This window comes from Tenrec ecaudatus, chromosome 9 (genome assembly GCF_050624435.1).
Source record: "Tenrec ecaudatus isolate mTenEca1 chromosome 9, mTenEca1.hap1, whole genome shotgun sequence".
NCBI classification, from domain to species: Eukaryota; Metazoa; Chordata; class Mammalia; order Afrosoricida; family Tenrecidae; genus Tenrec; species Tenrec ecaudatus.
The window spans coordinates 13095303-13111844 of record NC_134538.1 but is presented as its reverse complement, the minus strand read 5'-3'; positions in this window follow the sequence as shown (position 1 = coordinate 13111844).

Below are 16542 nucleotides of genomic sequence, written 5' to 3'. Positions count from 1 at the left end.
TCATCTGACTGACAATTGAGCCATGGAGATGAGTTCATTTCCAGACCTCAAAGGTAACGGAAGGCCATAGTCCCGGGGCTTCCTTTCCCCAGTCTCCGTGTAAGTCTGGTCTTTTTATGATTTTGAGTTTTGGTCCGCATTTACTCTCATTTTCTCTAAGACCTTCTCATGTGTGATCATTCTCAGAGAAGTGGTTTAGTGGTGAATTTTGGAGATGCTAGAAATGCTTGATAGCTCGTGAATTAGATGTTAAGCTTCAACCACATTTAGGAGACATTTTCAATGGAATATTTTGCAGATTTCTTATCAGAGAAATCTAGACCATTCCATCAGGAAGGAATTTGGAGACATACACGGTGCTCACCAAGCACCCTCGTGACTTTACTAGGAACATGACTTTCTTCTTGTGACAGGAGGACTGGATAGTAGGAGAGGGATCGTGGGTGTGTTTGCGCGTGTGTGCGCATGTGTTTTTGTTAGGTGCTGTTAAATCAGCTCCAATTCATGGCAATCACACGAATCACAGAATGAAACATTTCCTGGTCTTGTGCCATCTTTGCGATTTTCCATATGTTTGAGTCCATCGATGTGGCCAGTCTGTCAGTTCTTAGTGAGGATTTGCCTCAATTTCACTGAGCCTCTGCTTAAACAAGCATGATGCTCTTTCCTAGTGGTCCATCTTCCCTCCATGACATTTTCAAAATAAGCTGAAGGAGAGCTCACCATCGTGGCTTCTAGGAACCTTCTGGTTATATTGCTTCTCAGGTGGATTTTACTTGTTTTTCCTGGTAGTCTCTGGTATAGTCAATATTCTTCCCTAGTGTCACAATCAAAACTCATCAATGGAGTTGGTTCTTTGTACTATATAGAACTTTTTCATGCTACTGCTAGTGTTTCTACTGTAAACTGTACATCACTTGAGAATCTTACATAATCTAATTTAGTGAGTCTTCAGGAGGATCTGAGCTTATCTATTCCTAAAATGCTCATAGTGGATGCTGATATCGCTGATCCGTAGACCACACTTTGAGGACCATACTTTAAAAAAATCATTTTATTGGGGGCTCATACAACTCTTATCACAATCCATCCATCCATCCATCCATTGTGTCAAGCACATCTGTACATTTGTTGCCCTCATCATTCTCAAAACATTTGCTTTCTACTTGAGCCCTTGGTATCTTAGAAATTGGTAAAAGCCATATTTTCCCACTCCATAGTCAAAGTTTCTGTCGTAGTAAGTAAAAGACTATGTGTTTTTTTCAAGCACACTAGCTATAAGGGCTCTTTAATATTTGGAAGAGCAGGATGTCATGTGGAGGACAACGGTGCACCTGACCTAAGCCGTGCTGTGTGTTCTCTCACCTCACCTATATGAGAAGGGCGGACAGTGCATAAGGACGACTGAAGAGAACTGAAGCATTTGAATTATGGTGTCGGTGAAGAATATTGAAAATACTCTGCGCTACTAGAAGAAAAAAAAACAATCTGTTTTGGAAGAATAGCCAGAATGCTCCTTAAAAGCCTGGATGGGGAGACTTTGTGTCACCTACTTTGGATGTGCTTTCGGGAGAGACCGGTCCCTGGCAAGGACACGATGCTTGCTAACGTGGAAAGTCAGCGCAAAAGAGGATGATCCTTGAAGACCCTTAAATTGACACAGTGGCTACACCAATGGGCGGAAACACAACAACGGCAAAGATGGCACAGGGCCAGACAATGCTTTGTGCTGTTGTACACCGGATCCCTGTGAATCAGATTGGGCTCCAGGGCAGCCAAAGAAGGCACTCACTCAGGTACGCTGTCTGAGCAGTGTCATCGTTTTAGTCATAAACCTGGTTGACACAGAACGGTTTGCATCTTTTCCCTTTCCTGGCTAAAACCAATCGCTCCTACTTCCGTATGACTTCTTTACCTTTTGTCCACTTCCATTGTTTCCTGTGTCTTCTCTGTTAGCTCCTTCCACTCCACCTTCCTCCCCACCCAAACATCTTTAATACATTTTGTATTCATGACTAGTTTTTTTTTTCTCCCTGTTTGGTATCAATGAGTTTCAGGTTTCCCATCTTTCAATGGACATGATAAATACCTTCTCTAAGGTATCAGAAGTACGTTAGCTCTCAGGCAGGGGTAGACAACATCTGTCTCACATCAGCTAACATCCCACACATCACCAAAGAGAAGCCGTCTCACCCACCACATTAGTGGTGAGTTAATTAAATTTTTGGCTAATTTTTGAATGGATAATTTTGTCTAGCCCAAGAATGATGTTATAAATATCCAAATGACCTAAGGCAGAGAAAAGCTTCCCCGTTGTTGTGCTAGGTTAACAGTGGTATAGTGGCATGATGGGTTGTGCTACTTAGTGCAAGGTCAGTAGTTCAAAACCACGAGCTGCTCATTGGGAGACATAGGAGACTTTCTACTTCTGAAAAAAATGGCAGTCTTGGAAACCCACAGGGCCAGTTCCAGCCGGGCCTATAGTTCCGCTATGAGTCAGAATGGACTCAATGGCAAGGACTTTGAAGGTTGAAGGTATCCAACAAGAAGCCGTCTGAAAAATGGCATAGAGCTTTACCTTTTACATCAGTTACCCTAGGTTTAGGCCATGCTTTCTTCTTTTTTTGTCAAGTTAAATGTAGCCTCAAGCAAATTCTTTAATCTCTCTGTCCCTCTTTCACCAGTAAGAAAAGGATTTTTTAAAAGAAGAAAGAGTACATAAACATGGGGGAAATTTTATTATTGCCAGTTGGGAAATTTATTTGTTTTTAATTAGGCATGTTTTGTTAAAAACTCAATTGATCAGGATTTAATTAATAATTCCTTATTTTATATGGATTTTCCCCCTCCACTGTATTTTTATTAATGTCTGCAGAGGGTTTGTAAGCACTGATGACTGCAAGATTATTTTACTGATATCTATAGATCGATATGTCTATATCTATTTGTCTAGATAAATAGATCGATTGATTGATAGATATAGTAACTGCCCATACTTGTGCATGAGTCTGATTGGCAACCATAGTTTTCCAGCCTTCAGTGGTGCCTGTGATATGTGAGAATGACTCTCTTTTATGTCATGCAAACCTGTGATTGCACATTGAGAGCACTGGGATTTTTAGCATGTTTTGCTTTGTCCCAAAAAAGAAGTCAACGATTGACTCTTGCCATTGGCTGCTCTTCCTTGGGCCACCCACCCAAAGGGCTGTGGTGCCATTACTTCAAGGTCTGTCTCAATGGTCCTCTTACTCAGCTGAAATTGTTTTCCTATAGTGAGTTTCAGACAAGAGATACAGATAATTTTTTTTAAGGTTAGCATACTTATGTGAAGAGGTCTACGAAGGAAAGCCCGACCATATCTAAGAAGACCTTCCCAAGAATCCAGACGAATAGGTCATTAAGGCAGAGAAAGGTGAGGCAGAAATACTGAAGGCAGGCGAGACAGGGTGGCCTGAGACTAGGGATGCTGCATCTAGATTACCTGGGTTCCAATGCTGGCCTTAGTGCCTCTCACTGAGTGATCTTAGAGGCAAATCTTCAAACATCTGCTCTAAACAAAGGATGTGCAAGAAGGCAATTTGTTTTGCTGGAGTAGTGGAGAGTTTAATTTTGTTGGTGCTGTCCATTAAGTGTCAGACTGCTAACCGCAGGTTTGTGGTTCAAACCCACCAATTGCTCTGGAGAGATTTCCAGTTTTAGAAAACCCAAAGGGTCAGTTCTACTCTGTTCTGTAGGATCGCTCTGACAGAGAATCGACTCGCTGGCAGTGAGTTTGGTTTTGGTTGGGTACTCCAACTGTCTAGATTTCCATACCTACAGGACAGGTATGTCTTTTCTCACACTGTTCTCCACATGCCCTCACCGGAAGTGCTACTTGATGTTGAGGTTTCTGTTGTTCTTTGACACTCAATTGTCTCAGGGTTATTTTTACCTTGCCAGGCAAAATCTAGTGGCATAGTTACGAACCTAAACACTTCTGTGGTCTTCCGTATTATCTGAAGTGTTTACTGGTTTAAACCAAAGTAGATGCAACAATTTTAAGCTTCAACCAAATTTAGTTGTTTTCCCCTTCTGTTTACAGAACAAGATATTTTATGGATATAATTTATACCTAGAATAGAAGGATGCTATTCCCAGTATTATTTTTATATTCTCTGTATAAATAACAAACAATTCCAGTAATCAAAATTTACTGCAATTCTAATAGGTTTTGGCAGAGTTTACATAGTGTATGCCATGCTAATATAACTTTGACTTCCCAGGATAGAGTCCAGGATTTCCACAGTTTGGCTCAGTTAAATGGAAAAAGAATCCCACTACTGTATTCGTAGTTTTGCTACAATCAAGAGATTAAGTCACATAAATAAGATTGTTTATACCAGCTTCTAATCAGAAAGGTGAAATTATCTGTGGCAATGTAACCCCTAAAAACTTGTATACTCTGAAAATATTTCAATAATTAATGCATGCTCCATCGAGAGTAATTGACAGTGAGGTCATAAAAGTAATGGGCCATCTGTGTTTGATTTGTACATGAAAATACTTAAAGGGGTACACAGGTAATTCAAGCTTCTCTGGCAACTGCAGGGAAGGAGGATTTCTTCCAACTTCTCCACGTAGCCGAGCTACTTACTAGGATTTTTTTTCTTCAAGTCTTTTCTAGATAATCACTTGAGCTATGTGTTTCTTTCTCATTATTTCTTGTTCTAATGCAACAATACTTTTAGAGTTTTTGATATAGATAGATAGATACACATCTATTTAAAGAAATTGACTCACATGATTGTCAGACCTGGCAATTCCAAATTCCTTAAGTAAGGCAACATGCTAGAAATTTCAGCATTCTTGTGTTCCAAATTGGTATTCAAGGGGGTGGGGGAGAAAGGAAATTTCTGGCAGAATTCTTTATAGCCTGGAGGTGGAATCTTTTCTAGGGAATTCTCTAGTTTTGCTCTTAAGACCTTTCACTGATTGAATAAGGTGCACGTTATGAAGGGTAATCTGCTTTATGTAAAGCCATTGGGTTTAAATGTCAACCTTATTAAATATGTCATTGCAACATCTATACTAGAGTTTTGCAAACAACTGCTCACCACATTTAGTAGCTCACTCAGGTGGCACATAAAATTAACCAACCCCATTTTCAAAGCAATTTAAAAGTCACATTTCTGATGAAAAATATTATAAGCTCACTTCAATGTTAAGGCTTTTATAATGTATTCTACTTGGTTTGGTTTATTTAAAAATTTATTATTCTGTTCTACTACTTACTGTCATTGAGTTGATGCCTATGCATAAGTGAAAACCTCTGCTTATGTCTGGTAACAAAGTAATAGAACCATTAGGAACCGTAATAAGCTTGTTAGTGACTCACTCATTTGGAAGTGAACTAGAATCACTAATGTCTGGGTCAAGTCTGGTCAGATTAGGGCCTCTCAAGTTGGTCCTGACTCATAATGACCCTATATCTAACAGAACAAAACATCGCCGAGCCCTGCGGCATCCTCACATTCGTTCCGGTGGTCTTGGCGGATATTAAAGGCAGTTCTAGAAATTTCTGTAGCGGTCCCTGTCTGCAGAGTCTGTATTCTAGTAAATGCAAATTGCTCCTTGGCTACTGCATAAACCATAACCAATACTCATCGCTGTGAAGTTGATTCTGACTCAAAGAGAGCACAGGAGTAGAACTGCCCCCTGGGGTTTTTAAGGTTATAATCTTCATGGAAGCAGACTTCTATGTCTTCTATTGTGGAATGGCTGGGGAGTTTGACCCATTGAGTTACTAACCTTTCACAACAAGGGCTCCTTAGATTTCTCTTCCAGCCACAATGCATTGCGATCGATTCAATGCTGATTCATATTGAGTCCCTGTGTGTTTCTGAGACTGTAACTGTTTATGGGAATAGAAAATCTAGTCTTTCACCTGAGGAGCTACTAGTGGTTTCGAACTACCCACCATGCAGATGGCAACCCAATGCGTAACCACTATGCCACCAGGGTTCCTCACACCATCCAGGCTTGTCAATGTTCTAAATTAGAAAACGGTATTTCTTAGCTTCCCTGACTCTTCAAATCTATGTCACCTTCTGTATTGCCTAGGAATAATTTATCCACTTTCTCAAAGCAAGAATTCCAGATTCTTCCCTTTGTCTTTTTTTTTTGCATAAGAAAGAGGTTTATACAAGAGCAAATGAACATTGAGAAAACATTCCAGCCCAGTGCAGATCAAGTCCAATATTAGCCCATATGTCCAATACCAATCTATAAAGTCCTCTTCTGACTTATGGACCACATGCAAAGACGCTGAAGGCAGGAAGATCAGAGGCCAGTGGGTCCAAAGTCTTGTGGATCCAGTGGCAGTAGAGGCATCTCAGTGCTGGCCAGGGTCTCTACATGATTTCTTCAGTTCTGAGGTTCTGACTACGATCAGCCTGTGTCCAAGTGGCTTGTCAACAAGAATGTCTCTCTGGGGGTGAGCCCTTCCCTTTGTCTTTTAACTTTATCAAAGCTAGTTGCAAGCTCAGTCAACGCTACTCTCACTAGTACTTGACAGTGCCTCTTTCTTTCTGAGGTACAGCCTTCTTTCCATTTTTAGTAATTATTTTCCCTGGAATATTGAAACAACCTCAGTACCAGATCCTTATTAATGATCCTCTATGTTGCTACTAGAGTATGGCTCTAGCCATATGATAGAACATGGTACTTCCTTGTAAAATCGTCTAACTTTCAAAGTCGCACTGAGATACAAGCCACATTTTTTAGCAGCAAACAAGAAAGCTGTCGCATATGTGTCCTATGCCCGATTCGACAACGTCGTCTCTTTGCCAGTCTTCAGGGTACATCATGCCGCCATGGTACCTTGGAGTCATATGGGGTTCCCTCAGCCTAGAGTCCCTAGAATTTTCACTTTTATTCACTTACTCTCTCTTTATCCATCAAACTCCTATCAGACAGATGCCTCCTTTCTCACGTGGCTTTCTCTCTCAAAACACTTGCCCAGCCTCCTGCCCTGGCCTCTGCCCCAGTGGCAGAGCGAGTGGCTAAGCACAGGTCAGTGGTTCTTGCTAAGGAGAAAGACGACGTTGTGCAACACTCATCAAGGTTCAGAAGTATCAGGAGCCCGAAGGAACAGTTCCAATCTGTCATAGGAGTCGGCATCCGCTCCATGGTTGTGAGTACCCATCCCTGTGGGCTCCCCTCTCCAGTAGTGTTGTTCACACTGGTGTGTTGACCAGAGTGCCTGCGGACGGAGATGTGCCAAACAGGGAATGTTCCAGGCTGTTCGCCGTGTGCCCAGCACTTTGCTCTTTCTGATCCAAGACGTGACATCATTCAGGCTAATTCTCCTGCGTCAGTTTTTAAGCAGGGCTAACAAATAGGACAATCACCCCTTTTTTCTACCTTTCCATTATTTTTTTATCCAATTATTTAGATACCTTCTTTTTCTTAGGCTCGATTATTCTAAATGTTACAAGCTTTTAAAATAGTTCTTAATATTCAGCTATATAATTTTCTACAACTTGTAGTTACAAACATATCTGAAGGGGCCTCAAGGGTTGGAGGAAAAATGGAATTAAAAGATAATGGGGAATTTTCACGAACGTTTGTAATTACCTTTTACCTTTTAATAGTGATAACCTGTACCCTTAGTATTTTTCAAAGCCCCTGATTAATATACAATGAAAATTTTAATTCATCATACCTTCATTTTTTAGTAAAGAAGATATTTTCCACTCCACTGGGACAGTCTACAGGTGAACTCACTGAATAAAAATGCCAGTTTTTAATGTGGTGGTAGTGAAAAAATATAGCTTCTAAGTTTATGAATTAAAATGTTTACTTTTCAAAACCATTTGGTTTTAAGTAGACAAAGCCATCCCTTTTATTTCCCAGAGAAGGTAATGACCCAGATTTTTATTGAAAATATATAATTATGAAATATAAACTCAATGAAAAGATAACTTCCAAACCACGTGCTAATTATCTTTCAATATTAAATCTGCCTTAAAGATAGAATGAAAAATGAGAACTCTGAGAAAGGGGTAGTTTAAGAAATTATGTGTGGAAACAACCCAGCTGGCCATCAACAGGTGAATGTTTAAATAAAATTGGAATATATATTATATTCCAGCTATAAAGAGATAGAAGCATCTGAGATGTGCTATCACAAGGTATTGAATTTTAAGAACATTATGCTAAATGAAACAAGCCAAACACAATAGGACAACTATGTATGACTGTAATATGAAATGAAATATCTAAATATGAAATATCTAAAGTGACCAATGCATAGATACCAAAGAAGATTCATGGTCACTAGAGGCTCGGGGAAGACAGAATGGGCCATCCTTGCTACTAAGGAACATTGCAGCAACATTTCTTCCAAGGTAGATCGATTTGCTCTTCTAGCAGCCACGGTACTTTCAACATTTTCACCATCATTAAAATGCATCAATTGTTCAGGCTTTCTTTCTTTTTTTTTTTTTTTTTCATTTGGTTCTTCTCAGTTTATTGCGTGGAGTTACGCTGTCCGAGTCAAAGTGGACCCCAAATGGTTGCATCATACAAGAGTGAGACAGAGAGTTTTGCTGTACTGCCACAGAAATCTCATGAAACAAAAAATCTCAAAAGATGAAGTGACTGTTTTTGGATGTATCCTGCATATAGGCCTGTGCTTTTTTTTTTTTTTTAAAGCACCACCAGCCTAAAACAAGCAGACGACTGCAGGGACTATCTGTAGCCACTCAGTGACTGCATGTGTTCATGTCTGTGCTGGGAAGGGGGACTTTCCAGCGAAACCTGGTCACTTACCCTTGAACAAGCTGTGCGGTTTTAAACTTGTGACGCGAGATCGAGAAAAATGATCAACTCATTGCAAGGAATCCCTCCCTTAAGCGTCAGTGGACCACAATCACTTAAAACCCACAAACCTTTAGCTGGTCGTCCTTAGGCAGTCCCATCTCTACAAGGATGGCATATGTGCTTGCGCTGGGCACCCTGGAGCTGAATCACTTCTCCATCTTCCGGATGCGCAATCACAGTAGCATTGCAGGCAAATTTCTTCTTAAAGGCCTTCACTAGCTTCTTTTTGTCGAAATCATCAGCGATCCCTTGGACAGTGGTCAGGGTCTTCCTGCCGTTGCGCTGTTGACTTCTTCTATGGATATAATCCTCGGTCCCATCAGCAAAGGGGTGGAAAGAGTGGAGGTTCTGGATAGCGGGCATGTTTCCATGCCTTTTCCTCGCGGACTGAGGAAGGCAGCCGCGGAAGGAGGCGGGCGGCCGAGAGCCGAGTACGAGGGTCTGAAGGAGCGAATGGCAACTCAGTAACAGGCCAGGCTTTCTTTTTCAATGTCCAGCTTTCACACACATATGAGGCAATTGAAAATACCATGTGTGCCTTAGTCCTTCTTGTGCTTCCACACTCAAAAGCGGTCTTGTGCAGCAGATTGGCCCAGTGCACTGTGTCGGTTTCTTGACTGCTGCTTCCATGAGCATAGCTTGTGGACCTCAACAAGATGAAATTCAATCATGTCACATGTTGGTTCAGTGGTGAGCATTTATTTCTTTACACCGAGTTGCAGTTCGGGACTATCATCAGCATGTGCTTCAACTACTCCTCACTCTTGGTAAGCAAAATCATATCCTCTGCATAGTGCATGTTGATTCCAGTCCCAATGCTGCATTCTTCTTCATACAGTACAGTTTCTGAGATTATTTTCCCAGCATACAGGTTGAGAGGCTACAACCCTCACACACACCTCTCCTGATTTTATACCGCCTTCTTCCACTTGGTCCATGCATGGATTCCACAGGAGCACAATGAAGTGTTCTGGAATTCCCATTCTTCTCAAGGCAATCCAGTGTTTGTGATCGTCCACATTGTCACGTGTCTTTGTGTAGTCAAGAAAACATAAATAAGTAGTTTTCGGTTATTCCCTGCTTTCAGTAAAGATACAGGGGCATTGGCTATGATATCCCTTGTTCCATGTCCTCTTCAGAATCAGAGTTGAATTTCTGGCAGCTCCGTACGGATATATTGCTGCAAAGGTTGTTGAACAATGTTCAGCAAATGTTTACTTAGATGTAATATTAGTGATATTCTTTAATAATTTTTCACATTCTTTTGGGTCACTTTTCTTTGGAATGGGTACAAACATGGCTCTCTTCCAATTGGTCGACTGGATAGCTATCTTCCAAATTTCTTGGCATAGGTGAGTGAGTGCTTCGAGTGCTTCATCAACTTGTTGAAATTTCAGTTGGTGTTCTGTCAGTTCCTGGAGTCTTATTTTTGGCTAATGCCTTCCATGCAGCTTGGATGTCTTCCTTTGGTACCATTGATTCTCCATCAGATACTGCTTCTTGAAAGGGTTGAATGGTGCCTAGCTCTTTTTGGTACAGTGGCTCTGTGTCTTCCTTCTGTCTTCTGATGCTTCCTTCTTCATTCAATATTTTGTCCTTGGAATCTTTCCGTATTGCAACTCTAGTCTTGAGCTTGTCTTTAGTTCTTTCAGAGATTCTGAGTATGTGCTTCCTTTTGGGTTTTCTACCTCCAGGTCTTTGCACATTTTATTACGCGTTGTCTTCTTGAGCTGCCCTTTGAGATGTTCGGTTCGGTTCTTCTCCATCATCTTTTCATTCATTTGCTTTAGCTGTTCTGGGATCAAGAGCAAGTTTCAGAGTCTCTTCTGACATCCATGTTTCTCCTTTTCTTTCCTGTCATTGTTTGCGCTTTATAGTTTTATTAGTATATAATGCACATATCATACAATTCAGTAGCTCAACCATATTAAAAAGAACTGTACAATCACCACCACAATTAATTATAGGGCACATTCTTCTTTCTTGTACTCATTATTAGCTCCATTTCCCTCCAACCTCTCCTGCCATATCCCCAAGAAACCATTAAAATAGCTACTGTCTCTCTAGATTTACCTGGATTTCACATTATAGATTTATCCTGAATTTCGTATCCAGGGAAACATACCAAAAGCTAGTGCCTGTCATTTATTACTAACCATTATATGTACCTCCAAGTTTTAATAAAATATGCTTTGTGGTATAGGTTCTTAATGATGGGCTAATTCTAAATGGGACATTCCTAACCTGGGACTGCCTGTAATTTTTTTATAAAGATCACTTTATTGGGGACTCTTGCAACTCTTGTTACAATCCATACATCAATTGAATCAGGCATGTTTGTACATGTTGCCTTCATTCTTTTCTAGACATTTACTATCTATCCTCTCTTTATGCCCCTCCCTCCTATCCCCTTGACAGATTATAAATTATTATTATTTTCATATCTTACACAGACCGCTGTCTCCCTTCCCCCATGGTTTCTGTTGTTCTCCCCCCTGGAGAGGGGTGTATGGTTAAGTGTCGATCATTGCGATCAGTTCCCCTTTCTCCCTTCCTCTGCCCCATTTCCCCTACTCCTTTGGTATCACTATTCTCACTCCTGTTCCTGGATTTCATGTGTCAAGAGCCCCCATATCTTATCTACACCTGTGTACACAGTCCGGTCTAGTCTGGAGAAGCAGCACTGCATGTGACCGCGTGGAGGAATGTATGAAAAGAGAGGGCTCCAGGGCTGGCCCCACCCAGAGCCAATCTCACCCCCTCCCTAGAAAGATGGGTGACAGAGAACAACACTCAAACTACAGGTTGGGGAGAGGAGCCAGCATGCTATGCCCACATGGAAGCAGACCCACAAGGAAGAAGAGAAAGGGACAACTGGACCCCATGCTGGCACACCAGGCCCTGAGGATGACATCCCTGCAGGGAGCGGCTGGGACAGAGGGGACTGTGGGGGCAATAACAGCTCTTGTCTGTCCTGTCTTTCTAATGACCTTGTGCTTTCTTCATGTATGATGTCTTGACATCAGATCTTTTGTCACTTGTGCTCACTGAGTCACAACTGTTTTGAGATGGTCTTAAAATTCAGGAGGGATATACTCATGACCACATTTTGGCTCTCGAAGACTTGTTTTACTTTTCTTCAATTTCATCCTCCCCTTCCATTTGACCAGTTGATGGGCTGCTCCACAGTCAGCCCCTGGCCTTGTTTTTGGCTGCAGATATTGAGCTTCTTTAGCCTCTCTTTTCACAGATGTAGTCAATTTGATTCCCGTGTATTGCATTTGGCAAAGTATATGCGATAGTTGCCATTTATGTTGTAATGAAGAAGTCCATCCTATAATGTGATCTCCAGCTTCATTTCTAGCATCAAGTTCATATTTTGCAATTAATGTTCCTTCCTCTTTGTTTCCCACTTTCCAATTGCATCAAACAATAAATATCGGTGCCTCTTGATTGCATGATTGACCAATGTCAGACTAAAGAAGTTGGTAGGATTCTTCAGTTTCTACATCACTTTTGTTTAGTGTTGTGGCATAAATTTAGATAATAGTTACATTGGCTGGATTTCGTTATATGTATATAGATATTATCCTATCACACACAGCATTATACTTCATGATAAATCTTGAAATATATTTTATGACACTAAAAATGACACAAGCCCCTTTTATTTTTATCATTTCTGTTGTTGACAATTGTATGAAAATCTCATTCCAAATGGTCAATACAGTTCATTTCAACTAAAAAATGCCTAGGATATTGATCTTTATGAGTTCTATTTAATGTTTGAAGACTTCTAATTTTCCTAGAGTCATACCTCATATATTCCGTGTACTGATTATCAATGGATATTTAGAGTTGTTTCTTTTTGTCTTGTGTCACGCCTCATCAGCAAGCGAAGGTCCTTAAGGCTCTTCCTCGGTCATCTTTTGAGTGCTCCCTGAGCTGAGTGCCTCATCCTCCCACAGTATAAATGACAACGTTCCACTGGTATTCATAAGATTTCCAGTACAGCTAACCATTTCGGCTGGTAGGTAAAGTTTTCAGTGGCTACTACCTCTGAAGTGGACAGCCTATTCCTTCTTCTTAGTGTCATCTTAGTCTGGAAGCTCCCCCTGAAACCTGTTCACCTCGAGTCACCCTGCTGGCATTTGAAATACTGGTGATATAGCGGCCAGCATCACAGCGACATACAAGGTTACCCCAGTAGGATTTCCTGGCAGACAAGTGGTGGTACACATTTTTAGTGGGGACAAAGTCCATGAATTGTTGTTATAGTTAATTACTGTGGAGTTGTTCCTGACTCGTGGAGTTTTATGTTGGTAGGATGGAACTGCCCTAGTTAGGGTATGAGGCCCATTGGAAACAGATCCCCAGGCCTCTCTTCCCAGACACCTCAGGGCGGGCCAAAGGAAATGTAGCAGGAAGTAAAAAGTGTAAGGACAGAGTTTCTGACATTGGTGATCACTTCAAATACGGCCGAGCTATTTCTTTGCATCATGCTCTGTAAGACGTTGCAGAAAGGGGACAAAGAGGAAACATGAGTCAACCTAGGTTTCACTTAATTCTCCAAATCTACAAAGCCAGATGTGCCTTGGCCATGCAGACTAGTTGCCGTTGATTTCAATCTATCAAGCATGAGGATTTTTAATTGCCGTTCTGTGACGGTAAGACAGGTAAAGAGAGAGACAGAGTGTATAAAATAACTATAGGCTTTCTTACCCAGATGTCTAAAGTTCAAGCCAAATAACAATATGCAGGACTAAAGCCAACAGAGCCACCTATCAACCAAATACATTGTTTGATGAGGAAGCAGATCAAAGGATTAAACAGAGTACAGTTGCAGCTGGTTAAAGGAGGTGCTTGGTTTTGTTTTCTACCATAATCTAGTAGTTTCTACTATTTCTTTGTAAAAGCAGTACATATCATTACAAAGGGGACTAGAGTGTACAGAAAGTCAACTAGAAAGAACATAAAACAGCGACTTTTTCAACTCACTAAAGTCCACTCATCACGAGCACCTTGCTATACATCATTATACACACACTTTACATATATAATTGCAACATACTCTTTGGAACCAGCTTTTCCACTTAATATATCATCAAAATCTATCCTTCTGGCTCACCCCACTTAGTATCATTTTTGTGGTTTTCAACTATTCATTGCTTGAGTTTACAAAAGTGTTTTTAAGTAACACACATTTATTAAATGTTCACTTTTTTCTAGTTTTTCCCAGAAACAACATGTTGTTTTAAAATACGTATCATAAGACCTCTTGGTTGCTATAATCATCTTATTGTTTGTCAAAAAGCACATGACATAGCACACACCAGTTTATATATCTGTTTAAAAACATTCAAGCATATGGATCACTGAGTACAATATGTCACTCTATCATTAGGATGAGTCTTTGTTGGAGAGGAATGGAGATGCTCCCTGTGAACAAGCCAGTTCAGCATGTGACAGCGAAGAGATGAGTAAAGTGTGAAAGGCGAGTTGATCCTAAAACCAGCACCGACGGCGTTATTGGTTGCCCTGACTCCTGTACAACACGAGGGAACTTTGCCTGGTCCAGGGCCACCCTCACCACCGTTCCTACGACTGAGCCCCTTGGTGCGCCCACTCGGTCAATTCATCTTTAGAAGGGGGACTGTAATACATAGAATAATCCTATCAAATAGAAATGAAAACATACACACCATAGAAGATAAACACTACAAGTAGACCGTCCTGAAACTTAAACATTTATGTGGCACTTTCTGCTTCTGTAAAGATTTGCAGACTCAGGAGCGCACAGGATGGGGGGTGGGGGGTGGGATGGGAAGTGGCAGTTACCCTGCCCCATAAAGGCACTATGAGTCAGACTGAGTTCTACAAGAGAGAAAAAATGCTTTGAAAATAGTGATATCGAATTGTTTTCAAATCAACTCCCCGTTTTCCTGAGGCACAAAGAAGTTAAACATCTTGTCCCATGACCCACAACTTGTAGAACTGGGTTTAGAAACCAGACCATTGGGCCCTGGAGCCCATGCAGCTTCGGACAGATCACTGGCCAAATGGAAAACTATTGAGGTGGAGGCTCCTGCTCTGCTGACTTCACGTCACCCCACAAAGTGCTCTCTCTTGCTCCGCACGAAGGAGCCTTAATGCTGAAGCGTTCGAAGTACGGAGGCCTGCATATGCAACACTGGTGGTTGCAGCGGCTGCTGGCTCAGCTCACCACCTCGCTGGCACTCCATGCCTCTGGCCTTCTTTGAGGCTGATTGGTGGGAAAGGTGGTCCCTTGAGAGGTACCTGCCTTATTATTGAGTACAATGGACATAATATATGGCCCTGGTTTAGGAAAATGTCTCTATCACTGGAAGAGGCTGTAAAATCTCTTTCACCAAGTCTCCAAGAGAACTGGTCTCCAGGTGACAGTTCCCTGATTCCTGTCCTCTCTCTGGTGTCTCATCTTCTTATCTTGCTTCTGCCAAACTAGCACTCTACCCAACTCTAAGCATGTTGGTACTATTATTAACACTGTCAGTGTTATTAATTACTAACTATTAACACTGTCACAATTATTAACATCGTTACTGAGCTCTCCTAATATGCCATGCAATTCAGTGTACTATTTCATTTAGCAGCCTCCTAAGTACTGTACTATATTCTAACCCTACTTCATATGTGAATACATGGAAGGTCCCAGAAGGCAAGTCACCTGGTTGCAGGTGAGAAGGCCTGGAGTGCCCAAGTTGTGCTTGCTTAAATCCTATGACACAGCTGCTCTCTGCATCGGAATGCAAGTGCCAGGAGATGAATAAGAAGAGAAGAAACACAGAGTCAGGAGAATGATTGAAGCAGAGACCCGGAAGATTGAAGTAAAAAGAAGTGCTCACAACGCATCACCTGAGGGAAGAGATCAGTGACTTATAGCACAGGTCTAGGAAACTTAAATGCAAATAATGAGCACGCCCGAGGATAAAACCCAGCAGTGGATGGAAGATGTTAGTTTTCTGATGCACAGACCTGCGTTTAAGTAAGGACTAATTAAAGCAAGTCGAAATAAACAATACAATACAAATCAAACACAAAAACAGCCCATCGAGCCAGCTGTGCCGTCACTGTGCGGGCGCTGTTGAACCAGTCCCCTGTGCGACAGACTGGACCAGAGGGCTTTCTAGGTTGACAGTTTGGTAATGCTTGCCTTGTTCTCCTGGATTCCTTTCGTTTTTCCTGGTCTGGGAATCTTTATGGGGACAGATTGTCCAGACGTTTCCTGCAGACGAACTGGTACGTTCCTACTGCTCCATTTTCAGTTTATACTGCACCACCGCCGGGAACAGAAGCAATACCTAATAATGTGTCTCTCTGAGATGATGACTCAACTGAAGGGAAGTGGTCAAGAGACAAAAGGCTCTTTTGTCTTTTATGAGGAATGAACGATTCTCAACTGAAGCTGATTAATTAGAACAAACTTATAACCATTGACCAGGGGCTTCAGGAGAACCAGCCTGCCTTTCTAGAGTGCCCCACCCCTGCACCACCCCAAGAAGCACTACGTAAGCAGAACCCGAGAATCCCACAGGACTGATTGTGTTAAAAGATAAGTTTATAACCCAATCGGCCTCTGACCTCAAGAAGACATTATAAAAGCTAAGAATGGGTCCATGGCAGCTTCCTTGGTGCTCTGGA